The sequence below is a fragment of the Lissotriton helveticus genome, chromosome 8 (genome assembly GCF_964261635.1).
Source record: "Lissotriton helveticus chromosome 8, aLisHel1.1, whole genome shotgun sequence".
NCBI lineage: Eukaryota > Metazoa > Chordata > Amphibia > Caudata > Salamandridae > Lissotriton > Lissotriton helveticus.
In genome coordinates this window covers 1,677,598,539-1,677,626,209 of record NC_136069.1, presented here as the reverse complement: position 1 = coordinate 1,677,626,209, position 27,671 = coordinate 1,677,598,539, and positions in this window count along the sequence as shown.

Below are 27,671 nucleotides of genomic sequence, written 5' to 3'. Positions count from 1 at the left end.
AAGGGTCTTTGAGTACACACAGTTCCTTTCTCCCTAGCCGTGGAACAAGACTCACCACAGGAACCATTTGTGTGGAGACAGGACATCACCTATTCAGGTGTGTCAGCTCCTCCCTCCCAGCCTGCCCAGGATGAGCCATCAGGATGCAGATGGTCACTCAGACACACCTAACCTTTCTTTGTGTGTGGCAATCTCAAGGGAATACCCTAAGTCAAGCTGTCACCCTCCCCAGGTGTGTATTGAAGACTGGTTGCAGATACATAGAGCTTTAAGAGCAGAGAAATGTCAACTTTCTAAAAGTATTAACAACAATAGGGGTTAAGCCCAAAGGACTAGGTAGGGCTAGGTAGGGCTATTCAAAATTCAAAACACAACATGACCACCTGGCTCCGTAACAACATGAACACGTGGCTCCTTACGTAGCCAGATGTTCATGTTTCCTAGTAGAGTTGTTTCCGGTGGCGCTAGAGAGCAGAGTGAGCAGAGCAGAGTGCGGTCAGAGGAGGAGCAGCGGCGGAGGCGGCGGTGAATGTAAGCGCCGAGCACGGAGAGCCTCGAGAGAAACCCGTGAAAAGAGCTACAATAACCAAATACGAGCAGCGGCAGTGGAGCGGCGGTGAAGAGCAGAGGGAGAGGAATCCGATGAATTAGATGAATTCGGGCAGCTCCGGGTAGCTCTGGGTGTTTTGAGAGACGCCGGCAATTACACCACCGTTGAGCCCGTGCCCGTCCCGAGCCTTTCGATCGTCAGGTTGTCTGTCTTTGCCTCTGCCCCACCTTTTTCTGACGAGCCTGCAGGAAGCAAGCATGCAGGCAGGAACCCAGAAACGCAGTGCACAGAACAGAGCACAGAGTACAGAGAGGAGAGCTGTGCCAAGCTAAGCCTGCCTGTCCGTATAGCGAGACAGAGCGAGTGAAGACGTGGACGCTCTGGACGCTGTGGACACCGGTCATGGGCCACGGAGTCGAGGCATTGTGGCCCCCCCAACTCACCTTTGGCTCCGATAGCTGCTTACAGCTTACAGCCGACCGACTAACCAACTCCACTCAAGCATCGCAGCACTGCCTGTTCCGTAAGTGTTACGCAACACAGCGCAGCGCTTAAAAGTACAAAAGCGTAAAAGCACAAGTGACTTTCCTTAAAAAGTGCTCCTTAAAAAACACGAAGCCACAGTCGTGAATAACTGGCATCCTGTACATTCTGTACAGGGGGTGAGGGGGCACCTGAGGGGCGTTTTTTTTGCTGAAAGTACTGTGCAGAGTTAACTGGATATCCTCCCTCCTCTTGGCTGACATCAGCTTTTAGCCATCATGAGATCAGGCAAAGAAAGACGAAGCATCTCTACAGTAGTGTGCAACCGGAAGAAGAAAAGCAAGTTACTCTGATAGCCATGAAAAACTAACAAGGCCAATAAGACCTGGCACAAGCATAGAGGATGACATTTTAGTTACCCTTGAGCGTGAAGCAGAGGGTTCAGTGTTGGGTCAAACCGCCCAACAAACTCATAACCAACAAAAGCTAAAAAAAACTCTCTTCCAACCAAAAATCTTCTCCAAGTTTGCCTTTGTTAAAGACGCTGGGGCAGTGCTAAACCACATGAGTACCACTCAGAAGGGCCTTCCATCCCCTTTTCTCCCGGAAATAATCATCTTAACAAAACACGACGTCGCAGAGTCGGCACAAGCCCTAAAACCAGCATTGGTATTGGCGAGTCATCTGGTCAATGATAGCCCACCTAAACCTTACAGGGACTAAACGCCCACCTCCTTTACAGCAGCAAACAGTCGTCGATGTACTGAAACCGATGGAAACAATCCCAGATGGCAAAATAAAAGTTTTGAAGTGAACAAGGATGCGAGCGTTGCAAGAGAATCAAGAGTAGATGAGTTTGACGATCAAGGCAAAGAGCCTTCTCTCTACGAGCACTCAGAACATCCATCATCTCAAAACTATTCATCCCACTCCACCCCAGCAAAAAAATCACAGTGGGAGTCCCCTGATCCGGCTTTGTAGTTAAATACCTTACATCAAATAAACCATCTTGGTCCAAACATGATCCAGCACGTGTCACCAAGTCCTGCATACTCCGTTGCTTTGGAGCCAAACACCTCACCTCAAGTGAGACCTTTGGTTTCAACCCCTACTCAGTACCCAGGGTCAGTATTAGTAAATAGTGCAGTCTCTTCCCTCCACTTCCTCACAGGGAGACAGGATGGTGGTAACTCAACTAAAGCAATATAAACGTTAACAGGGCATAAATCAATTCCAATTCTCTAGAAAATACCTCTATAACCAAACCGCAGGCTCGGCACACAGAGTCAGTTGGATCCAACTCATTCCCCCTGACAACTGAAGAATGGGAGAAAATGGTGGACACACATGCCCAGGGAAAAGGCCTCATGCCACTTCATGACATAGAAATCAAAACGGCTGATTCCCCAAAGACTTTAAACACAGAAGAGAGTGGTCTTTGGGCATCACTGTTAAACACCATGAACCTCATGACAAAAGCAATGGAATACCACTCGGACAAGATGGACATCCAACTAAATCTGCGAACCCGCTTAACCACCCATGTCATTTACATCGACGCCAAGTTATTAGATTTGAACGAGTTGATCAAAAAAGTTCAATCAAAAACCACTATCATCCCACCAAGCTGCACATGTTACTCAATCATTGATAAATTATCATCTTTACCAGACGTAATGAGCGAGCTCTTAACTGACATAAAATCTGTAAATAACTCCTACAGAGCAGCATGGGCAGTAGCAAGTAAGGAAAGAAAAAACCCAGATTGCGAGGGAACGCAAAAAATCCAACCGGTGATTATTCCCAACGTCACAATGGCCTCAAACAATTGACTTAATCACCTTAAGGAACTGAACGAACAGAACTTACAACAAATGGGAGTTGCACCTAAGCTCCGGCAAGATGATAAGCAGCAGAGTATAACCAGAGAGCCGTCTCCCATTGTAGAAAGCGGGGATCACATATGCAACAAACAACAGTCCGCTAAACAAAGAAGGAAAATGAAGAGAAAAGGGAGAAACAAGATGGGCTCTATAAAAACATACTTCCCACAAGCAAACAAATCGCTATCAGAATTAGAGAAAGAACAAAGAAGCACTAAGGATGAACCCAGCCAAAGGCCTAGGGAAAGCCCTTCAACCTTACCCGTTCTTATGGGCCCAGAGGCAACGTCTGCGAAGAATAAACCTACAGAAGCAGATTTTATAAGTGGATCATCTGAAAAAACTTGTGAACCTGATGACTTAGGGGCGGTAGGCAACAGTACAAAAAACCCTCTCTACTCCAGGTCAATGGGGCCACAAACTGCGGACTATCTGGTGGTACAATCAACTGGAGGCACTAACCCTTGGGATACTGCCATCTGTATCTCCTCATCAACAAGGAAAAAAGAACCCAATGTAATTTTTGACAAGGAATCCCTGATCCAGAGAGAGCAAAACTCAGGATCAACCCAAAGTACAGTCCTCAAACTAATACCGGGTCTAAGGCAGGACAACAACAAGCATGATCCCCGTGTCCCAAATGCCAACTTGGGTCAGCCGATGCAGAGAGAGCAAGCGCCTCTACACTACAGTAATTGCAAGAGTATAGCACGGGCATCAATTGCTAACTCGGGTCCGCCGACCCAAAGAGAGCAAAGCCCTCAAGAATATAGCAATTGTAAGAGCACAGAATGGGCATTAAATCCCGAACAGGAGGCCACCAACCAAGAAGAGCCTAAACAATACTCTTCATTCCTGACTATAGATCTAAAGGCCGAGAAGATATTTTAAACCGAAGGAATATCTTACGAGTCCTGAACTCGATTACATCTCTAGGTATGCTAACTACTCAAGATTTGGAAGCTGTCGAATTCATCACATCTATCAGAGCAGGAAATAACAAAAACAATCTGGAACTCTGGAGAATTGGTGAAAAAAATCTTAAGAGAGGAAAACCAATTAAAAGCATGGGGGATTCGAATCAAATCGTTCTCCAACCCAGGCTACCCAGTTCCTTTACTCCGCAATCTCCAAGAAAACGTTAACTTGACTCTGAGCAAACACCGCCAAGATATTCCCATAAAATCTATACTGAGAGGAGCACGAGGAAGCTCAATCGAACGAAAGTTTGGTGCACCCCCTCTGCAAAAAATCAATGGTCTTCCGACCCAAAATCAAGAATGGGACTGGATCGCAAAAACAATTAACTCCAGACAGTCCAGCCAATGACAATCTGCAGAGCGAATCGGTACCCTCTCAAATGCAAATCGGTCGCTTAAATTGTGTTCTTGGAACATAAACGGACTAGGAGCAAAAATTACCAACAAGGATCTATTGCTATACTTTCAGCAGCATGACTTAATACTGTTACAAGAAACCTGGTCAGCAGAACCGCTCCATCTTCAGGGCTTTAAAACATTCCACCTCCCAGCAAGGAGATCCTCAAAATTCGGTCATGAGAAAGGTGGTTTAACGATATACACCTTGATACAAACAATAAACCACGCAAAAAAAATACTTCGGGAACTGAAAATGGAATCACTGCAGTCCAGCTGGAAATATCAACACCGGGATCCAATAGGCAAGAACTAATCCTGGTTAATACCTATCTGCACCCAAAGGGGGAAAAAACGGCGCTACTGCCCTGGTGACAGAGCTGAACAAAAATAATAACGGAAGTGGACAATCCGAACCTTATTGTGTCAGGAGACTTTAATATGTTTCTTTCAAAATCATCAGAGAAGAATCATCCAATGGAAGACTATTTGCACGTTAGGGGGATCCTACCTCTGGAAGTGTGCCCTGGGGGCAAACCAACAAATTTATCAAAAAGCTTAATAGAAGACCTAACTAATTTTGGTCTGATTGCGGCTAATGGGCGATCGCCGGGGGACCGCCCCCAAGCAGCAACCTTCCATAATTCGATCACATCATCGGCGATCGACTACACCTTCTTGTCTTTTTCATTGTTCGTATTAGTACAAGACTTGAAAATCGGAATATCTGACTGCAGCGACCACCTCCCGCAAGAACTGACATTGAGGGCACAAGGTACAGCGCTAACATTTCTAGCAAATGGCCCAAAGCTAACGACGTCGGTAAAAATGCTACAGAATTAAGTGCAGTACTAGCGTCCCAGATCGATTAATGCAAGAAGCAAAGATATGCTGGGAAAGTGCTGCTGCGCGGAACCACAGCAAAATACTCGCCTGGGAGTCCTTCCTGAATTCCTTTGGCCTAAAGAACACTAAGTCCAATTTCGTTAAAGATATCGACGTACGGACAGGCCAGAAAATACCGCCCCACCCGATAAGCAACCCAAAAAATTACCCTCAATCCTCTTTAACCCCCAATTTAAGGACAATAAAAACAGCCATTAACAGAACACTTCGGGAGCTGCGGAAAGACGGGAGTGACAACTACTCAGTGTCTAAATTGAGATCACTAAAGTGTAAAAAGAATAAAATCCTGTGGCGAATCAAACAAGAAGCCGCGGAAAAAACTTGGGCAAAACTACTCTATGATTCAAAAAACAATAACAGTGCAAGATTTTGGAAAACTGTTAATAAAATAGATAATTCGAATGCCCCTGGAGTGAACTCCCACATCACAGAGGTAACCTGGGTAAATTACCTGTTCAAACACTTTAACGATGAAGTGCCAAGCAAGGGCCATAGAAATCCAGAGCTCTGTAAGCCGACCGCGATGGCCCTAAAGCCTCCAGCTGAGGACACCAACTTCCCAGGTTCGATTGCGCAGTTAAAGGGACGAATAGCGAAAGGACGGAAGGAGGGAGCCCCAGGCCCAAATGTAATCCCTCCCATTATCTAAAAACAAGATCCAACCTACTGGCCTGACCAATTGCTCCCGCTTTTCGTAGAAACCTGGCAGGCCGAACAATTTCCGTCCTCCTGGAGGGGCTCAATAATAGCTCCAATCTATAAAAAAGGCAACAAGAACGAGGCTACAAATTACAGACTCATAGCTCTTATAGATATAGACGCAAAATCTTTTTCAGGGCTACTCTTGGAAGAACTAATCTCCAAATAAAAAATGAATTCCTATCAACCAGACTGGATTCCAAAAAGATCTAGGGACCTCGACAAACATTCTAGCCCTCTCCCTGCTGATAGATGCTTCCATCAAACACAAAAAACCATTATATGCGTGCTACATCGACTTCTCAGCCGCTTTTGATAGCATTGACAGAGGGAAATTGTGGTCAAAACTCTCAAAGTGGGAGGTGGATGCCAAACTGCTCAACTTATTGATCTTACTGCATTCAGACACCTGAATCCAAATAAAACTGGGGGCCGGCAACTGTTTATCAAAAGAAATTCTGACCACAAAAGGGTTGAAACAGGGGTGCTTCCTCGAACCGACCCTGTTCAACCTTTTCATGTCTGACCTTTCTAAAGATCTGGACAATTGCAACCATCATGCCCCAAAGCTAGGGGGTCTTACATTGTCGAATTTATTATATGCAGACGATCTGATATTAATCAGCCACACCCCAGTAGGCCTGCAACATCTTATTAATACAAGTTCGTTTTCCGAAAAAAACGGCCTGACCATAAATACGGTAAAATCGAAGGTGATGGTTTTTAATAAAAAATCAAAAAAGCAAACATTTCAATGGTCTCTGCATGACCACAAAATGGAAACAGTTAAAGAATACAAATATCTGGGGATCATTTTTGATTCCAACGGCTCATTCCAGCGACACGTAACAACAATAAAAAACAGAGGGATTTCATTGGCCATCGCTTTAAAAAATATCAAGAACAAAATAGCGGGCCCAAAATTAATCCCCTTGCTGGACATATTTCGCGCAAAACTGCGACCATCAATAACATATGGCAGTGAATGCATGAGAGGGAGAGACATGAGGACACTTTAGACAACTTGGTTACTAAATCACTCCTAATACTCTTCTCACTCCCTCCGTACACCTCCCCAGCACTGGAGTTCGGTCTACAGAAGCAGCAAATTGCACGCAAGGGCGCATATGCAAAATGCTGGCACAAAGTAAAGAACGCTGAATCAGACTCCCTGAACGCCCACCTTTGGAAAGAGCTGGAGACAAACAAGGGATCCCCTGCAACGGTCTACCTCCATGCAGCTATAAAATCCCTTGCATTAAAAGACCTTTGGGATTCTAGCTGTTCACATAAGTGCTTCAAGCGCCTTGTCAACAAGTCTGTGAAAATTCTTTCTATGGAAGAAGACAAAGCAGCACTAACCAGGAGATCACACGGGTGGTTTGTGATCCAAGGCTACACCAGTGCCTCACCTCAGCCATACCTCAGCGCCTGCTTTTCAAGGAAGGTGAAGGAAGATTTTCTGCGGCAATGGGGGTAATTCTGTCAAAAGTACATCTCCCCCCATGGAAACGCCTGGAATCTAATCCCAACTGTAGGCTTTGCGACAACCCAAAGGAGGACGTTTTGCACTTATAATGTAGCTGTAAAGCTCTAGACAGTGCCCGAAGGGGCCAACTAATACAGCTCTGGAATCAAAGCGGTGTACGAACTCGCAGACAAGCCCTGTTGATCAGCTTCAAGGGAGAAGATATCCAATTAGCCTGCAGACTAGTGCGCTTCATGAAAACAGTCAACACGACCCAAAATCCAAAGGCCAGTAATTGAACTTGACTAAAAAAAAAAACGCTTTTGCACATTAAGAACACTATCTTTTGATTAACAAAAATTCAGCAAATGTTGAAAGGCTTTTTTTTATACAAATGTAATGTATTGCATCCGTTTGTACGGATTTCTTCGTCCTTATTTTTAACTCTTTTTTTACTGTTTTTAACTGTTTTTGTAAAACTCTTGATCATGTACCTTGTCCAGTTTTTTTAAAGAGTAATTGCAAAGATTTTTATTAATCACGCAATAAAGTTTCTTACCATGTTGTGTTTTGAACTTTCTAAAAGTGGCATTTCTAAAATAATGATGTTAAATCCAACTTTACCAGTAAAGAGGATTTATTGTTACCATTATAAAGATATATTACATGGTAGAGCTACTCGCTACTCCTCCCCAATCAGGAATTATAGCTTAAAAGTGTAATAAGCAGTTCCCAATGATATCCTATGAGAGGAGTAGGCCTCACAGTAGTGAAAAACAAATGTAGGTGTCTTTCACTACTAGGACATGCAAAACTTAAACGCACAGGTCCTACCTTTTACTTGCACAGCACCCTGCCCTTTGGGCTACCTAGTACCTACATTAGGGGGGTCTTATGTGTAATAAAAGGGGAGTTTAAGGCTTGGCAATGGGTTTTAAATGCCATGTCAAAATGGCAGTCATACTACAAAGACAGGCTTTACAGTGGCAGGCCTGAGACATGTTTAAATGGCTACTTGTGTGGGTGGCAGAATCAGTGCTGCAGGCGGACTAGTAGCATTGAATTTACAGGCCCTGGGCACAGGTAGTGCCCTCTACTAGGGGCTTACAGATACATTAACAAATCCAAATTGTGGATAAGTCAATGAAATCTTGTGGCTAGCAGTGGTAAAGTGCTCAGGGGTCCTAAAGTCAGCAAAAACAAGGTCAGTAAAAAAGGAGGAGAAAGCCAAAACTTTTGGGGTGACCCTTCAGAGAGGGCCAATGTTCTACAGCCTGGTACCAGCTCTCCTTTATAACGAAAATGAAACCGTTTCTTTCAGAAAGCCGCTTCTGAACTGCTGTTTAAGTCATCGTACTTTTGCATCTGTATAGTGGTAACACCTTGTTCCTTAGTTGCACCCACTCCACAATGGTGCTCCTTAAAAGCATCTTGCACACCACAGAACATCTCGTCCAGGGCTAGAAGAAGTGTAATTCCACAAACCTCATGTTAAGAAAATCCATTGGCTACCCTCGCCAGTCTGCAAAATCTAAAAAAAACAGCTGCATCATTTACAAAGCAGCCTCTTATCTTGCAGAAAAGCTCACCATATCTTGTGCGTCTCTGCACACACACAGCCAGGACAGCATCAGACTGCATACTAGTTAAAAATAAAAATAAAAATGCAGCATCTGTGCACCCAGGATCTTGAACAACATCCCCATATCCATAAGAATCAATCCAACAATTTTCCATTTCGAAGACACGCCTCTTTAAACAGGACTGCGTCACATTGCATTAACAATGCAATATCCAGCTACCTATCCTACTGCTTGCCTCGACCCAGTAGGGCACTCCATGGCCGTTTCATCTAGGTTTACTCTGTACAAATAATACGCACATACATACATACATGTCATGTGCAAAATGCATTTTTCACTGTAAATTAATACTCTGCAATACTTCTCCTTGTTTTATGTGTTTGTGCTAGTGCATACCCTTAGTAAATCAGGCACATACAGCCACATGCATCATTCTCGGCATTTGCGATTCCTTAATTGCGATTTTTAAGGAATCGCAATTAAGGAATCACAAATGCCTATGCATTAAAAAATCGCATAATTATTTGCGAATCGGTATTTTTCCTTAATTGCGATTCACAATTTGCGAATCGCAATTAAGGAAAACCTTAAGGCCCATAGGAATCAATGGGAAGGCATTTACAAATTGCGATTTTCTTTTTGCGAATCGCAATTTGTTAATGCAAAGGACCCCCCCTGCACCCCTGAAATGTATTTGTAGGTACAAGTTTCACACACACATGTCCCAAGGACATGTGTGTGTGTAACATGAAAGTTTCAAAAATGCATTTTTGTGCATTTTTCAAATTTTTCGCAAATTAACACGAGGTCCAACTTCGTGTTAATTTGCACCCTCTAATTAAAAAATTCGCAATTCTTTAAACATTCATGCATTGCATTTAAGGAATCGCAAAAATGCGATTCCTTAAATGCAATCACATTTTAAGAAGTCGCAATAAATAGTGATGTCTATTAAAATAGATGATGCATCCCAAAAAGCGATTTAGGAATCGCAAACGGACGATTTTTGCGAATCGCACCGTTTGCGACTCCTAAAACACTTGATGCATGTGCCCGATAATGCCTTGTTTTGTCTACTTTAATGGCTGCTGTTGGTAGTACAGTACATGCCTTCTGCTGCGGGTTGAGCTAAAGGCTGGTCATTGTCCACGCTTACAAGATTGAAAGAGGCATAAGGTGCAAATATCTAATAGCACTTGGAAGATAAAGCGACCTTTTCACAAAGGCGACTTTGTCCACATACAAATCGCCTGGGTTACAAGCATACTTTGGTCTGGGGTACGGCAGGAAATCAAAAGAAGCCTTCTTAAAACATAGGCTAGGAATTCTACCCTGTATTCCGCATCTGCAACCATGGCTGAGAAGGGACTGGGGGACAACATGCAGGCTGTGCGGGGCAGAGTATGAAGACTTCGAACACCTACTATGTACCTGCCCAAGGCTGAAAGAGGAAAGAGTAGCCCTGTTTTTAAACTGCCTTCAATGAACTAAAAATCCGCACACGCAGACAAGCGGTTCTTGCTTGTTTCGACCCAGGCCTTCCCCCATTAAACAGGAAGTTGGTCAAATTCCTGAAATGTCTGGAACTGAAACTAAAAAATCTGGAAGATGGCACCAGACCGGATTAGTTGAATATTGGCCAAGACACCACACTACGACCACACACCCGCACCAAACTGCTTTTATCAAAGTTCTCTTGTTTTAAAAAGAATTTATTTTTCTTATAATCTTTTATCCAAAGGTATGAGCTATCAATGTACTTTTGTAATGGTTTTAATTAACCTAAAACAATAAAAATTACTTACGTACTTACTAATAGCACACAGCTTCTTGAAGATTGAATGGTGGCAGTATATTGCCACTGAGAGTGTAGTTTTTAGTTTCTGGCATGTGGGTCTTTTATTGCAACATCTCATTCTGATTTTCTTTTCTGCATTAAGTGCTCCTATGTAAAGACAACGGGCCATAATATCAAGAAAGGGCGATACATTATCGCCACTTTTATCGGCAGGAAACTGCCGCTAAAGCGGCGATAATGGGCTTGATAATATGCCCTTGTGAATTCCTACAGAAGCCCAGTTTAACACCAGAACCTGGGCTTCTATGGGAATTCACAAGGGCATATTATCAAGCCCATTATCGCCGCTTTAGTGGCAGTTCCCTGCCGCTAAAGCAGCAATATTTTTTATCGCCGGTCTTGATAATATGGCCCAAGAATCCTGTAATGTTGGCCTAGCTCCGCAGACAGATCTTGCAGTAACACTATTACACATGTGTTTGCTATTCTGTGCCTGGCCACACCCAGACACACACACATTTTATTGGTTCATAATGTCACACTGAGCCACATCATTGGGTCCCGTGAATGCAGGGTAACAGGGGTTGCAATGGTTTCCATGGGGATACAACGGGTTACACCCAGGACATTACATTCCTCCTTAAATATAAACACAATACACCTTACCAGTTCCACAGTGGAGACACAGACCCATGTCCTGGCATGATGGCCGGCCTAGCTGCACCTACCTGGCGACAAAGTCCCTGTACAGTTGAGCTCTTCTGGAGTTCATCCGTAGGGTGCACCTCTACAAGCCTTTCTGAGTCTGGGATTCCAAAGGGGGTGCTGTGCGATATTCATGATTTGGGCCAAATGCCTCTGGTACTGGGATAACCTAGGCGACTCTGCCAACTCTGGGGCTGCGGTATACACTGTCCTTGTGGTGGTGCTTGATTAGTCTCTACCCTCCTCTTCTTGGCTCTCTTCGGAAGAACAAAATGTTCTTTGTGATTACCTTGGGTCCTTTGCGGGCTAACCATATAGTACCATGAATCCTGATGACTGTCCATTGGCCGGGCTCAAAGGGCGGTCGAACCTTGCTCTCCTGGTAGTGGTCCTCAACAGCAGGCTCGCATTCTCCGGCTGGCTCAGGCATTCTGATCTGTTCAACACCGGAACTGTTTCCACCACTCTCCTGCCTAGGCACTGCATGATCTGTGTTATCCCCGTGGTCCTGAGAAAATCAACCCATATTCTCTGTGGTTCCATGTGATGCCAGGCCAATGTGTATCACATTTTAAGAGTTCTCGTGAAGTGCTTGTACTCTCTGTTGGCTTGAAGCCACAAGGAAGGTGAATTTCCAGTGCTTGGTGCATCACGAGTGGAGGTTTTATGTACTTTCTTGCACATTAAACGGAGGCCAATTTTCTGAGCACAGCTCCAGGAAAAGGCCACGAGTCACCATTGTTTGTTCCAGCTTAGAGTTTACATCTCCTGCTGATGTCCATGGCGGATGTATGACATTACAACGCATGCTTTTACATCGCATGCCTTTAAAGCGCGGTTTTTACTACGCAAACCTTTAAAACGCATAGCGCTTTGGGGTGCTGGATAGTGAATAGTTTAATTTACTATTCCAACTCCAGTCCCCGTGGACACTAGGGAAGGTGATGGATAGTAAATTAAACATATTCCCTACCCTAGAGCGCCCCCCAGTGCAATGCGTTGTAATGGTTTGCGTTGTAAAAGTTGCGTCGTAAAGGCACTGCGTGGTAAAATTTGCGTTGTAAAGGATGTTTCCCGTCCAGGATACCATCTCCACTTCGGGATATTTAAAATGGTCATCAATGAATAACAGCATTTGACAGCCATCAGGGAGGTTGCCAAAGTCAGCGCTGGCCTGATGGTGCTGGATCTCAGGTACTTCTTCGTGATAATCGGCGAGGGGGATTCTGGACTTCCCGTTACTTGACACTATTCTCATTCTCTGACTGCCTGTTCCATCAGGTCATCAAGCCAGGAGAACTACACTTTGCTCCTGACTTGACTCTTTGTTTTCACCACAGCTTGGCATGACCTGTGGGATAGCATTACTGTCCCCTGAGCCAGGCTTTGCAGTATTACACTGTGTGGTCCTTGCATGAGGCAACCCTCCTCCGTGTCTGTGGGTGCTTGGCACACATAATGTAGGGATGCCAGCACTTGCCCGACTCCTCTGTTCTGCAGGTTTGGTGGACTGTGAGGGCGCTCCAATACCTAGACTGTACCGCCGCTAATGCGAATTCTAGACAGTCATCAGTTTGGGTAACTTTTGAGACTTCTTCCAAAGATATTGGAAGAGACCTTAATCTATACACAGCCATTCTCTCATGCCCCTTTACATCCATTGTGGCATCCTATTCTGCCTATGTGACCGCCCGGGCATGCCTCGAGAGGTGGTCTGTGTGATTTTAGACTCCTGGCTTGTATTCCACCGTGAACTGGTACTTTTGTAACTGCAGTATCCACTTTTCTGTGCTTGGTGGTGGTTTTGATGCTGACCCTCAGAACAGGGGAATGAGGGGTCTGTGGTCTGCACACACAGTGAATGGATAAACCATACAGGTAAAGGTGGAACCCCCAATGAATGGCTAGTGCTTTCATTTTTTATATGGGAATACCGTTGCTCGGCTGGCTTGCTTCGCCAGGACCCATTCACCACATTTCTGTTTTTGGGACAGCACTGCCAAATGTCCTTTTGGAGTGACATCCACTAGCAACTCCAAGTCTTTTCAGGGGTTAAAGTAGGCCAGCATTGTGTCCCTGAATGGTGCTTGTTTTGTCACTTTAACGGTTCTTCTTGGTCTGGCACCCAGGTCTGGGGTTTTAGTGAACTCAATTAGCAGTATTTTTTGAGTAGTTAGATTTTGAATGAAACAACCACAATACTTGACCATTCCCAAGAAGCTCTGGACACTTGTCACAAAGAGGAACCAGGTGCTAAATGAATGTCCAGGACTTTGGCTGACTAAGGGGACCCTCCTGCCATCGAGAACGTGTAACTAAAGGAACTGATACCTAACTTGAGGAGTTCACATTTCTCTTTATGAGCATCAATTCACTGTCTAGGAGGTTGGCAACTAAACAGAGCTTTCAGGTGAATGAGGTGTCCCTCCACTGTCAGGGATTATACCAGGACATCTTCGTTGATGTTTAGTACTCCTGGAAGGACAACCAGCGCCCCTCTTATGACATCTTGGAGTACCTCAGTGTCACTAGCGGTGAGGCATTTGTAGCACCTTAGTCCCGCGCCGGTTGAGAAGGTAATGACATGGAATGATTCTGGCACCTTTTGTATTTGATGGTGTTCTGACCTCAGGTTCATCTTCGAAAATCAGCACAATCATGTTACTTAAATGACAATATCGTTGGCTGTCGGGGTCAGGTGTCTTTCTCTCTATATGACTACATTTGGAATGTGCGTGTCTATGCAGATTTGTACTTCACCCGCTTCTTTTAGTCTCTGGGTTACCACGATTGGGGATACCCATGGGGTGGGTCCTTTGACTTTCTCAATTATGTCTGCTACCTCCAGATTCCAGAGGTTGTCCTCCGCTTTTGGCCAGAGGTAGGAGGCAGCTGTTCTGCGGCTTAGAGCGACTGGCTGGATGGATATGTAGATATGGAGGTGCACTATTTTCCCTTTAAGGCATCTTATGCCATGAAGAGTTTTGAAAAATTGTCTACCAGTGTCTCAGGTGGACTGGACCACAGGTTTGACTGCCAGAGTCTCATATGCACCAAAATGATGATTGATGCCCCTGTGCCGATAAGGGCTGCATTCATCTGTCCTGTCACTTGGATTCTGCACTTAGAGGTCGCCCTGACTCTGGTGGCACCTGGCTTAACTGCTTGAATGCCATGGATGGTGCCTTCTTGCTTGTCATCATGCACATCACTGCCTTCTGATGGGTGCTTCTTTTGTAGGGTCTGCAATGCTATAGATGACCAACACAAAGAAATGGTTTCGCTTTCCGCAGCCCAAGCACCTTTTACCCCATGCAGGACTCTGGTGTGTCAGAAGGGTCCATCAAACCCCGAGGCCTTTTTAGTTGGGTGAGGTATTTTCCTGTCTTACCTGACCTTCAGGTCCCTTTGGGATAACAGGTTTACCAGCTCTTGCTTGTCCGGTCGTTGTAATGCTGATTCCATATGGGATGCTGATGTCTTTCACAGGTCTCTGGAGCACCCTCCATGGAGCACATGAGAATGTCTTTCAAGGACTTTCTGGGGGTCTTGCAGAATTTGCTCCCAGAGCTTGGTGGAGGTACAGCCTAGGAAGAAATGTGCTCTAATTCCATCTTGCTCATCATGGAGAGTGCAGGTGCTTGCCAGTTCTTGGAATCATGAATAAAATATGTCCTCAGATCCTCCAGACCTTGGTGGGCGTGGCACAATGGGAATCTTTGAATATCAGGATGGGTGAGGGGTTCAAAAGGTGCATTAAGGGTGGCTTTTGAAAATAGCAGCCCTGCTTAAGCTACATTTCAGGACAGTTTGTAAATCTCCTTCCCAACCCTGTGGATGAACCGTGGACTCTTTCTGTCTTCCTCAATTGCCAGTACAGCAAAGTACATTTCTAAGTGTTCTACCCAAGTGCGCCACGTGGCCACTTGTGCAGAGAGTGGAATCGCCACAGCGAATGGTTCCCTGGGGGAGTGGAGGCCGTGCTGTCAGCAACAAGCATCGCAGGCCATGCACTGGCAGGAGACAGGCAGTGGTGAAGCCCTGGAGTTTTTCTCTGCCATATGATGTTGCTCACCGGGAGGTTGGGCGCCGAACAACACAAGAGCCGGGAGCAGGACATGCCGGGTCAGCAGCAGCGCCCAGGCCTGGGGCGCTGATTCCTGCAGCAGCACCCAGGCCTGAGTTGCTGACTCCTACAGCAGGGCCAGGCGCTTACTCCTGCAGCAGCGCCAGGGCCTGAGGCGCTGACTCCTGCAGCAGGGCCCGGGCCTGAGGCGCTGATTCCTGCAGCAGCACCAGGGCCTGAGGTGCTCACTCCTACAGCAGCGCCAGGGCCTGGGGCGCTGACTCCTGCAGCAGCGCCCGGCCTGAGGCGCTGACTCCTGCAGCAGCGCCAGGGCCTGAGGGGCTGACTCCTGCAGCAGCACCCGGGCCTGAGGTGCTGACTCCAGCAGCACCGCCCGGGCCTGAGGCGCTGACTCCTGCAGCAGCACCCGGCCTGAGGCACTGACTCCTGCAGCAGTGCCAGGGCCTGAGGCGCTGACTCTTGCAGCAGCACCCGGCTTGAGGCACTGACTCCTGCAGCAGAGCCAAGGCCTGAGGCGCTGACTCCTGCAGCAGCGCCCGGGCCTGAGACGCTGACTCCAGCAGCACCCGGGCCTGAGGTGCTGACTCCAGAAGCACCGCCCGGGCCTGAGGCGCTGACTCCTGCAGCAGCAGCCGGCCTGAGGCACTGACTCCTGCAGCAGTGCCAGGGCCTGAGGCGCTGACTCCTGCAGCAGCGCCCGGGCCTGAGGCGCTGACTCCTGCAGCAGCACCCGGCCTGAGGCACTGACTCCTGCAGCAGTGCCAGGGCCTGAGGTGCTGACTCCTGCAGCAGCGCCCGGGCCTGAGGCGCTGACTCCAGCAGCACCCGGGCCTGAGGTGCTGACTCCTGCAGCTGTGCCAGGGCCTGAGGCGCTGACTCCAGCAGCAGCGCCCGGGCCTGAGGCGCTGACTCCTGGGCCAGACCATCAGGGCCTGCGAACGCAGGGTAACATAAGCTGTTGTTCACTCCTTTGTCCAGGGTCACAATGGTTTCTACCTCTAGACATTACAAACCCTTTAGCATGCTAAAAACAATGCTGGTGACAGGAGGAAACAGGGGTTAGAGGTCAAAATGCACATCTTAACCCCCTCAGTGGATAACATGACCGGTTGTGTTCACTGGATCGAGAACGATATTTTTACTACGTTTTAATGGGCATTGGGGGGGGTTTGTAATGATTTTAATTAATCAAACAATAAACTTATTTATATCAACTTTCAACTTATATCACTGGATCGAGAACGGGTTCTGGCACAGGGGCGTAGCTAGAGGGGGTGGTCTTGTAGCAGCAGTTAAGTAAGGAGTGGTGTAAAGAGGAGGAAGGGATACACTTACTTATGCATTTAGCTACTATTTCAGTGCTGGTGGGCCTTCATCAACTGAGACTTGACCTTCGAGGATTGCTCTATGCTTACGCTGCATCTTCACTCCCTTTCTTATGCAGTGGAGTAGAGAGTGGCGTCGTAACTTAAACCCTGCCAATCCACCCCTGCTGCTCGCCGTCATTTTTCCCCAGACCCTCCCTCCGCTCCCTCCCGCCGCTACCTGCCATGGGCGGCAATCTGAGGGATAGCCCCGGGCGCCAGAAGCTCTAGCTATGCCACTGTTCTGGCACACAATTACTCAGGACTCAGAAAGAAAAGCCCACTCTCTTTCATAACAGAGTAGCCCTTCTTAATCACACGTGCAACCCTTTAGGTCCTGCTGAGGCACAGAGCCAAGGCCATATTTTGCAGCTGCCGTAAGGTGAGCATTGACAAGGACCTCTCTGTGTTGCAGCAGAAGCAGCGGTACCAACGACCAGAGCCCCAAGGGGCCCCTGAAACACAGATTATCGCTGCATCCCACCACCCAAGCAGCGGTCAGGGGGCCCCACCTTCCTCGCTTGCACTAGAGCCCGCGGCATCCGTGCCACACGATGGACTTCCACAGTTAAATTGCTTTTAAAATTAGTATACTGGTGTTTTTCAATTTTTGTTTTTATCGCAATTCCTTCTATCCAATGCCTGCAGTATCATAGTGCCTTTCATTGGGTTAATGAATTACAAAATGCACATATTGTGCAGCAGCTGAAACCCACCTACTTCTTTGGCAGACTCTGTTGTGCAAGTTATTCAAGCTCATAAATTGAAAATCTATTATTCATTTACCGAAGCAAGCCCCCTGTTGGTGCCAGAGGCATGCAAACACAAAGATGCACACAGAACATGAATCTATGAGGCGGATGCTACCACAACCAGAGTGTAAACACGCATTCCAGGAAGAAGCAGCCAGGAGCGTAGACTGGGTCATTAATAAATGGAATATATTTTTGTTTTAAAGCAGAGAAAGAGGATGCTTTATCCTAGAAGGATCACCTGTTGCTCGAAGCGCTACACTGGAACCTTCAGAGCACTAGTTTCACACTCAGGGCTTGTGATCCCTGCTGTCAGGACACACAACACTGGGCACTGACCCCAGTATCAACCAGACAATCTGGGCTCTCTGCTGCCCACAGGTGTGGGCATCACCTGGGCTGCTTCACAGCTGCAGTGGCCGAAGTTATAGCAGAAGATTTACCAACAGGATCAGCTCACTGCAGGGAGTGTCTTGTACATGGAGTGTGATCCACTGCAGGGAGTGTCTTGTACATGGAGTGTGGTCCACTGCAGGGCGTGTCCGGTACATGGAGTGTGGTCCACTGCAGGGAGTGTCTTGTACATGAAGTGTGGTCCACTGCAGGGAGTGTCTTGTACATGGAGTGTGGTCCACTGCAGGGAGTGTCCGGTACATGGAGTGTGGTCCACTGCAGGGAGTGTCTTGTACATGAAGTGTGGTCCATTGCAGGGAGTGTCTTGTGCATGGAGTGTGATCCACTGCAGGGAGTGTCTTGTACATGGAGTGTGGTCCACCGCAGGGAGTGTCCGGTACATGGAGTGTGGTCCACTGCAGGGAGTGTCTGGTACATGGAGTGTGGTCCGCTGCAGGGAGTGTCTGGTATATGGAGTGTGGTCCATTGCAGGGAGTGTCTTGTACATGGAGTGTGGTCCACTGCAGGGAGTCGCTGGTGCATGGAATGTGGTCCACTGCAGGGAGTGTCTTGTACATGGAGTGTGGTCCTCTCCAGGGAGTGTCTTGTACATGGAGTGTGGTCCACTGCAGGGAGTGTCTTGTGCATGGAGTGTGATCCACTGCAGGGAGTGTCTTGTACATGGAGTGTGGTCCACTGCAGGGAGTGTCTTGTACATGGAGTGTGGTCCACTGCAGGGAGTGTCCGGTACATGGAGTGTGGTCCACTACAGGGAGTGTCTTGTACATGGAGTGTGGTCAACTGCAGGGAGTGTCCGGTACATGGAGTGTGGTCCAGTGCAGGGAGTGTCTTGTACATGAAGTGTGGTCCACTGCAGGGAGTGTCCGGTACATGGAGTGTGGTCCACTGCAGGGAGTGTCCGGTACATGGAGTGTGGTCCACTGCAGGGAGTGTCTTGTACATGGAGTGTGGTCCACTGCAGGGAGTGTCTGGTACATGAAGTGTGGTCCATTGCAGGGAGTGTCTTGTGCATGGAGTGTGATCCACTGCTGTCAGGACACACAACACTGGGCACTGACCCCAGTATCAACCAGACAATCTGGGCTCTCTGCTGCCCACAGGTGTGGGCATCACCTGGGCTGCTTCACAGCTGCAGTGGCCGAAGTTATAGCAGAAGATTTACCAACAGGATCAGCTCACTGCAGGGAGTGTCTTGTACATGGAGTGTGATCCACTGCAGGGAGTGTCTTGTACATGGAGTGTGGTCCACTGCAGGGAGTGTCCGGTACATGGAGTGTGGTCCACTGCAGGGAGTGTCTTGTACATGAAGTGTGGTCCACTGCAGGGAGTGTCTTGTACATGGAGTGTGGTCCACTGCAGGGAGTGTCCGGTACATGGAGTGTGGTCCACTGCAGGGAGTGTCTTGTACATGAAGTGTGGTCCATTGCAGGGGGTGTCTTGTGCATGGAGTGTGATCCACTGCAGGGAGTGTCTTGTACATGGAGTGTGGTCCACCGCAGGGAGTGTCCGGTACATGGAGTGTGGTCCACTGCAGGGAGTGTCTGGTACATGGAGTGTGGTCCGCTGCAGGGAGTGTCTGGTATATGGAGTGTGGTCCATTGCAGGGAGTGTCTTGTACATGGAGTGTGGTCCACTGCAGGGAGTCGCTGGTGCATGGAATGTGGTCCACTGCAGGGAGTGTCTTGTACATGGAGTGTGGTCCACTGCAGGGAGTGTCTTGTACATGGAGTGTGGTCCACTGCAGGGAGTGTCTTGTGCATGGAGTGTGATCCACTGCAGGGAGTGTCTTGTACATGGAGTGTGGTCCACTGCAGGGAGTGTCTTGTACATGGAGTGTGGTCCACTGCAGGGAGTGTCCGGTACATGGAGTGTGGTCCACTACAGGGAGTGTCTTGTACATGGAGTGTGGTCAACTGCAGGGAGTGTCCGGTACATGGAGTGTGGTCCACTGCGGGACGTGTCTGGTACATGGAGTGGAGTCCACTGCAGGGAGTGTCTTGTACATGGAGTGTGGTCCACCGCAGGGAGTGTCCGGTACATGGAGTGTGGTCCACTGCAGGGAGTGTCTGGTACATGGAGTGTGGTCCGCTGCAGGGAGTGTCTGGTATATGGAGTGTGGTCCATTGCAGGGAATGTCTTGTACATGGAGTGTGGTCCACTGCAGGGAGTCGCTGGTGCATGGAATGTGGTCCACTGCAGGGAGTGTCTTGTACATGTAGTGTTGTCGTGTTTGTACATGTAGTGTTGTCCACTGCAGGGAGTGGATTGTACATGGAGTGTGGTCCACTGCAGGGAGTGTCTTGTGCATGGAGTGTGATCCACTGCAGGGAGTGTCTTGTACATGGAGTGTGGTCCACTGCAGGGAGTGTCTGGTACATGGAGTGTGGTCCACTGCAGGGAGTGTCTTGTACATGGAGTGTGGTCCACTGCAGGGAGTGTCTTGTACATGGTGTGTGATCCACTGCAGGGAGTGTCTTGTATATGGAGTGTGGTCCACTGCAGGGAGTGTCCGGTGCATGGAGTTAGGTCCACTGCAGGGAGTGTCTTGTACATGGAGTTTGGTCCACTGCAGGGAGTGTCTTGTACATGAAGTGTAGTCCACTGCAGGGAGTGTCTTGTACATGGAGTGTGGTCCACTGCAGGGAGTGTCTTGTACATGGAGTGTGGTCCACTGCAGGGAGTGTCTGGTACATGAAGTGTGGTCCATTGCAGGGAGTGTCTTGTGCATGGAGTGTGATCCACTGCAGGGAGTGTCTTGTACATGGAGTGTGGTCCACCGCAGGGAGTCTCCGGTACATGGAGTGTGGTCCACTGCAGGGAGTGTCTGGTACATGGAGTGTGGTCCGCTGCAGGGAGTGTCTGGTATATGGAGTGTGGTCCATTGCAGGGAATGTCTTGTACATGGAGTGTGGTCCACTGCAGGGAGTCGCTGGTGCATGGAATGTGGTCCACTGCAGGGAGTGTCTTGTACATGTAGTGTTGTCCACTGCAGGGAGTGTCTTGTACATGGAGTGTTGTCCACTGCAGGGAGTGTCTTGTGCATGGAGTGTGATCCACTGCAGGGAGTGTCTTGTACATGGAGTGTGGTCCACTGCAGGGAGTGTCCGGTACATGGAGTGTGGTCCACTGCAGGGAGTGTCTTGTACATGGAGTGTGGTCCACTGCAGGGAGTGTCTTGTACATGGTGTGTGATCCACTGCAGGGAGTGTCTTGTACATGGAGTGTGGTCCACTGCAGGGAGTGTCCGCTACATGGAGTGTGGTCCACTGCAGGGAGTGTCTTGTACATGGAGTGTGGTCCACTGCAGGGAGTGTACTGTACATGGAGTATGGTCCACTGAAGGGAGTGTCTTGTGCATGGAGTGTGATCCATTGCAGGGAGTGTCTTGTACATGGAGTGTGGTCCACTGCAGGGAGTGTCCGGTACATGGAGTGTGGTCCACTGCAGGGAGTGTCTTGTACATGGAGTGTGGTTCACTGCAGGGAGTGTCTTGTACATGAAGTGTAGTCCACTGCAGGGAGTGTCTTGTACATGGAGTGTGGTTCACTGCAGGGAGTGTCCGGTACATGGAGTGTGGTCCACTGCAGGGAGTGTCTTGTACATGAAGTGTAGTCCACTGCAGGGAGTGTCTTGTACATAGAGTGTGGTCCACTGCAGGGAGTGTCCGGTACATGGAGTGTGGTCCACTGCAGGATGTGTCTGGTACATGGAGTGTAGTCCACTGCAGGGAGTGTCTTGTACATGGAGTGTAGTCCACTGCAGGGAGTGTCTTGTACATGGAGTGTGGTTCAATGCAGGGAGTGTCTTGTGCATGGAGTGTGATCCACTGCAGGGAGTGGTTTGTACATGGAGTGGGGTCCACTGCAGGGAGTGTCTTGTACATGAAGTGTGGTCCACTGCAGGGAGTGTCTTGTACATGGCGTGTGGTCCACTGCAGGGAGTGTCTTGTGCATGGAGTGTGATCCACTGCAGGGAGTGTCTGGTACATCGAGTGTGGCCCACTGCACGGAGTGTTTATACATGGAGGATGGTCCACTGCAGGGAGTGTCTTGTACATGGAGTGTGGTCCACTGCAGGGAGTGTCCGGTACATGGAGTGTGGTCCACTGCAGGGAGTGTCTTGTACATGAAGTGTGGTCCATTGCAGGGAGTGTCTTGTGCATGGAGTGTGATCCACTGCAGGGAGTGTCTTGTGCATGGAGTGTGATCCACTGCAGGGAGTGTCTTGTACATGGAGTGTGGTCCACCGCAGGGAGTGTCCGGTACATGGAGTGTGGTCCACTGCAGGGAGTGTCTGGTACATGGAGTGTGGTCCGCTGCAGGGAGTGTCTGGTATATGGAGTGTGGTCCATTGCAGGGAGTGTCTTGTACATGGAGTGTGGTCCACTGCAGGGAGTCGCTGGTGCATGGAATGTGGTCCACTGCAGGAAGTGTCTTGTACATGGAGTGTGGTCCACTGCAGGGAGTGTCTTGTACATGGAGTGTGGTCCACTGCAGGGAGTGTCTTGTGCATGGAGTGTGATCCACTGGAGGGAGTGTCTTGTACATGGAGTGTGGTCCACTGCAGGGAGTGTCTTGTACATGGAGTGTGGTCCACTGCAGGGAGTGTCCGGTACATGGAGTGTGGTCCACTACAGGGAGTGTCTTGTACATGGAGTGTGGTCAACTGCAGGGAGTGTCCGGTACATGGAGTGTGGTCCAGTGCAGGGAGTGTCTTGTATATGAAGTGTGGTCCACTGCAGGGAGTGTCCGGTACATGGAGTGTGGTCCACTGCAGGGAGTGTCCGGTACATGGAGTGTGGTCCACTGCAGGGAGTGTCTTGTACATGGAGTGTGGTCCACTGCAGGGAGTGTCCGGTACATGGAGTGTGGTCCACTACAGGGAGTGTCTTGTACATGGAGTGTGGTCAACTGCAGGGAGTGTCTTGTACATGAAGTGTAGTCCACTGCAGGGAGTGTCTTGTACATGGAGTGTGGTCCACTGCAGGGAGTGTCTTGTACATGGAGTGTAGTCCACTGCAGGGAGTGTCTTGTACATGAAGTGTAGTCCACTGCAGGGAGTGTCTTGTACATGGAGTGTGATCCACTGCAGGGAGTGTCTTGTACATGGAGTGTGGTCCACTGCAGGGAGTGTCTTGTACATGGAGTGTGGCCCACTGCAGGGAGTGTCTTGTACATGGAGTGTGGTCCACTGCAGGGAGTGTCCGGTACATGGAGTGTGGCCCACTGCAGGGAGTGTCTTGTACATGGAGTGTGGTCCACTGCATGGAGTGTCTTGTACATGAAGTGTAGTCCACTGCAGGGAGTGTCTTGTACATGGAGCGTGGTCCACTGCACGGAGTGTCCGGTACATGGAGTGTGGTCCACTGCAGGGAGTGTCTTGTACATGAAGTGTAGTCCACTGCAGGGAGTGTCTTGTACATAGAGTGTGGTCCACTGCAGGGAGTGTCCGGTACATGGAGTGTGGTCCACTGCGGGACGTGTCTGGTACATGGAGTGGAGTCCACTGCAGGGAGTGTCTTGTACATGGAGTGTGGTCCACCGCAGGGAGTGTCCGGTACATGGAGTGTGGTCCACTGCAGGGAGTGTCTGGTACATGGAGTGTGGTCCGCTGCAGGGAGTGTCTGGTATATGGAGTGTGGTCCATTGCAGGGAATGTCTTGTACATGGAGTGTGGTCCACTGCAGGGAGTCGCTGGTGCATGGAATGTGGTCCACTGCAGGGAGTGTCTTGTACATGTAGTGTTGTCGTGTTTGTACATGTAGTGTTGTCCACTGCAGGGAGTGGATTGTACATGGAGTGTGGTCCACTGCAGGGAGTGTCTTGTGCATGGAGTGTGATCCACTGCAGGGCGTGTCTTGTACATGGAGTGTGGTCCACTGCAGGGAGTGTCTGGTACATGGAGTGTGGTCCACTGCAGGGAGTGTCTTGTACATGGAGTGTGGTCCACTGCAGGGAGTGTCTTGTACATGGTGTGTGATCCACTGCAGGGAGTGTCTTGTATATGGAGTGTGGTCCACTGCAGGGAGTGTCCGGTGCATGGAGTTAGGTCCACTGCAGGGAGTGTCTTGTACATGGAGTTTGGTCCACTGCAGGGAGTGTCTTGTACATGAAGTGTAGTCCACTGCAGGGAGTGTCTTGTACATGGAGTGTGGTCCACTGCAGGGAGTGTCTTGTACATGGAGTGTGGTCCACTGCAGGGAGTGTCTGGTACATGAAGTGTGGTCCATTGCAGGGAGTGTCTTGTGCATGGAGTGTGATCCACTGCAGGGAGTGTCTTGTACATGGAGTGTGGTCCACCGCAGGGAGTCTCCGGTACATGGAGTGTGGTCCACTGCAGGGAGTGTCTGGTACATGGAGTGTGGTCCGCTGCAGGGAGTGTCTGGTATATGGAGTGTGGTCCATTGCAGGGAATGTCTTGTACATGGAGTGTGGTCCACTGCAGGGAGTCGCTGGTGCATGGAATGTGGTCCACTGCAGGGAGTGTCTTGTACATGTAGTGTTGTCCACTGCAGGGAGTGTCTTGTACATGGAGTGTTGTCCACTGCAGGGAGTGTCTTGTGCATGGAGTGTGATCCACTGCAGGGAGTGTCTTGTACATGGAGTGTGGTCCACTGCAGGGAGTGTCCGGTACATGGAGTGTGGTCCACTGCAGGGAGTGTCTTGTACATGGAGTGTGGTCCACTGCAGGGAGTGTCTTGTACATGGTGTGTGATCCACTGCAGGGAGTGTCTTGTACATGGAGTGTGGTCCACTGCAGGGAGTGTCCGCTACATGGAGTGTGGTCCACTGCAGGGAGTGTCTTGTACATGGAGTGTGGTCCACTGCAGGGAGTGTCTTGTACATGGAGTATGGTCCACTGAAGGGAGTGTCTTGTGCATGGAGTGTGATCCATTGCAGGGAGTGTCTTGTACATGGAGTGTGGTCCACTGCAGGGAGTGTCCGGTACATGGAGTGTGGTCCACTGCAGGGAGTGTCTTGTACATGGAGTGTGGTTCACTGCAGGGAGTGTCTTGTACATGAAGTGTAGTCCACTGCAGGGAGTGTCTTGTACATGGAGTGTGGTTCACTGCAGGGAGTGTCCGGTACATGGAGTGTGGTCCACTGCAGGGAGTGTCTTGTACATGAAGTGTAGTCCACTGCAGGGAGTGTCTTGTACATAGAGTGTGGTCCACTGCAGGGAGTGTCCGGTACATGGAGTGTGGTCCACTGCAGGATGTGTCTGGTACATGGAGTGTAGTCCACTGCAGGGAGTGTCTTGTACTTGGAGTGTGGTCCACTGCAGAAGTGTCTTGTACATGGAGTGGGGTCCACTGCAGGGAGTTTCTGGTACATGGAGTGTGGTCCACTGCAGGGAGTGTCTTGTACATGAAGTGTAGTCCACTGCAGGGAGTGTCTTGTACATGGAGTGTGGTCCACTGCAGGGAGTGTCTTGTACATGGAGTGTAGTCCACTGCAGGGAGTGTCTTGTACATGAAGTGTAGTCCACTGCAGGGAGTGTCTTGTACATGGAGTGTGGTTCAATGCAGGGAGTGTCTTGTGCATGGAGTGTGATCCACTGCAGGGAGTGGTTTGTACATGGAGTGGGGTCCACTGCAGGGAGTGTCTTGTACATGAAGTGTGGTCCACTGCAGGGAGTGTCTTGTACATGAAGTGTGGTCCACTGCAGGGAGTGTCTTGTACATGGAGTGTGGTCCACTGCAGGGAGTGTCCGGTACATGGAGTGTGGTCCACTGCAGGGAGTGTCTTGTACATGAAGTGTGGTCCATTGCAGGGAGTGTCTTGTGCATGGAGTGTGATCCACTGCAGGGAGTGTCTTGTACATGGAGTGTGGTCCACCGCAGGGAGTGTCCGGTACATGGAGTGTGGTCCACTGCAGGGAGTGTCTGGTACATGGAGTGTGGTCCGCTGCAGGGAGTGTCTGGTATATGGAGTGTGGTCCATTGCAGGGAGTGTCTTGTACATGGAGTGTGGTCCACTGCAGGGAGTCGCTGGTGCATGGAATGTGGTCCACTGCAGGGAGTGTCTTGTACATGGAGTGTGGTCCACTGCAGGGAGTGTCTTGTACATGGAGTGTGGTCCACTGCAGGGAGTGTCTTGTGCATGGAGTGTGATCCACTGCAGGGAGTGTCTTGTACATGGAGTGTGGTCCACTGCAGGGAGTGTCTTGTACATGGAGTGTGGTCCACTGCAGGGAGTGTCCGGTACATGGAGTGTGGTCCACTACAGGGAGTGTCTTGTACATGGAGTGTGGTCAACTGCAGGGAGTGTCCGGTACATGGAGTGTGGTCCAGTGCAGGGAGTGTCTTGTACATGAAGTGTGGTCCACTGCAGGGAGTGTCCGGTACATGGAGTGTGGTCCACTGCAGGGAGTGTCCGGTACATGGAGTGTGGTCCACTGCAGGGAGTGTCTTGTACATGGAGTGTGGTCCACTGCAGGGAGTGTCTGGTACATGAAGTGTGGTCCATTGCAGGGAGTGTCTTGTGCATGGAGTGTGATCCACTGCTGTCAGGACACACAACACTGGGCACTGACCCCAGTATCAACCAGACAATCTGGGCTCTCTGCTGCCCACAGGTGTGGGCATCACCTGGGCTGCTTCACAGCTGCAGTGGCCGAAGTTATAGCAGAAGATTTACCAACAGGATCAGCTCACTGCAGGGAGTGTCTTGTACATGGAGTGTGATCCACTGCAGGGAGTGTCTTGTACATGGAGTGTGGTCCACTGCAGGGAGTGTCCGGTACATGGAGTGTGGTCCACTGCAGGGAGTGTCTTGTACATGAAGTGTGGTCCACTGCAGGGAGTGTCTTGTACATGGAGTGTGGTCCACTGCAGGGAGTGTCCGGTACATGGAGTGTGGTCCACTGCAGGGAGTGTCTTGTACATGAAGTGTGGTCCATTGCAGGGGGTGTCTTGTGCATGGAGTGTGATCCACTGCAGGGAGTGTCTTGTACATGGAGTGTGGTCCACCGCAGGGAGTGTCCGGTACATGGAGTGTGGTCCACTGCAGGGAGTGTCTGGTACATGGAGTGTGGTCCGCTGCAGGGAGTGTCTGGTATATGGAGTGTGGTCCATTGCAGGGAGTGTCTTGTACATGGAGTGTGGTCCACTGCAGGGAGTCGCTGGTGCATGGAATGTGGTCCACTGCAGGGAGTGTCTTGTACATGGAGTGTGGTCCACTGCAGGGAGTGTCTTGTACATGGAGTGTGGTCCACTGCAGGGAGTGTCTTGTGCATGGAGTGTGATCCACTGCAGGGAGTGTCTTGTACATGGAGTGTGGTCCACTGCAGGGAGTGTCTTGTACATGGAGTGTGGTCCACTGCAGGGAGTGTCCGGTACATGGAGTGTGGTCCACTACAGGGAGTGTCTTGTACATGGAGTGTGGTCAACTGCAGGGAGTGTCCGGTACATGGAGTGTGGTCCACTGCGGGACGTGTCTGGTACATGGAGTGGAGTCCACTGCAGGGAGTGTCTTGTACATGGAGTGTGGTCCACCGCAGGGAGTGTCCGGTACATGGAGTGTGGTCCACTGCAGGGAGTGTCTGGTACATGGAGTGTGGTCCGCTGCAGGGAGTGTCTGGTATATGGAGTGTGGTCCATTG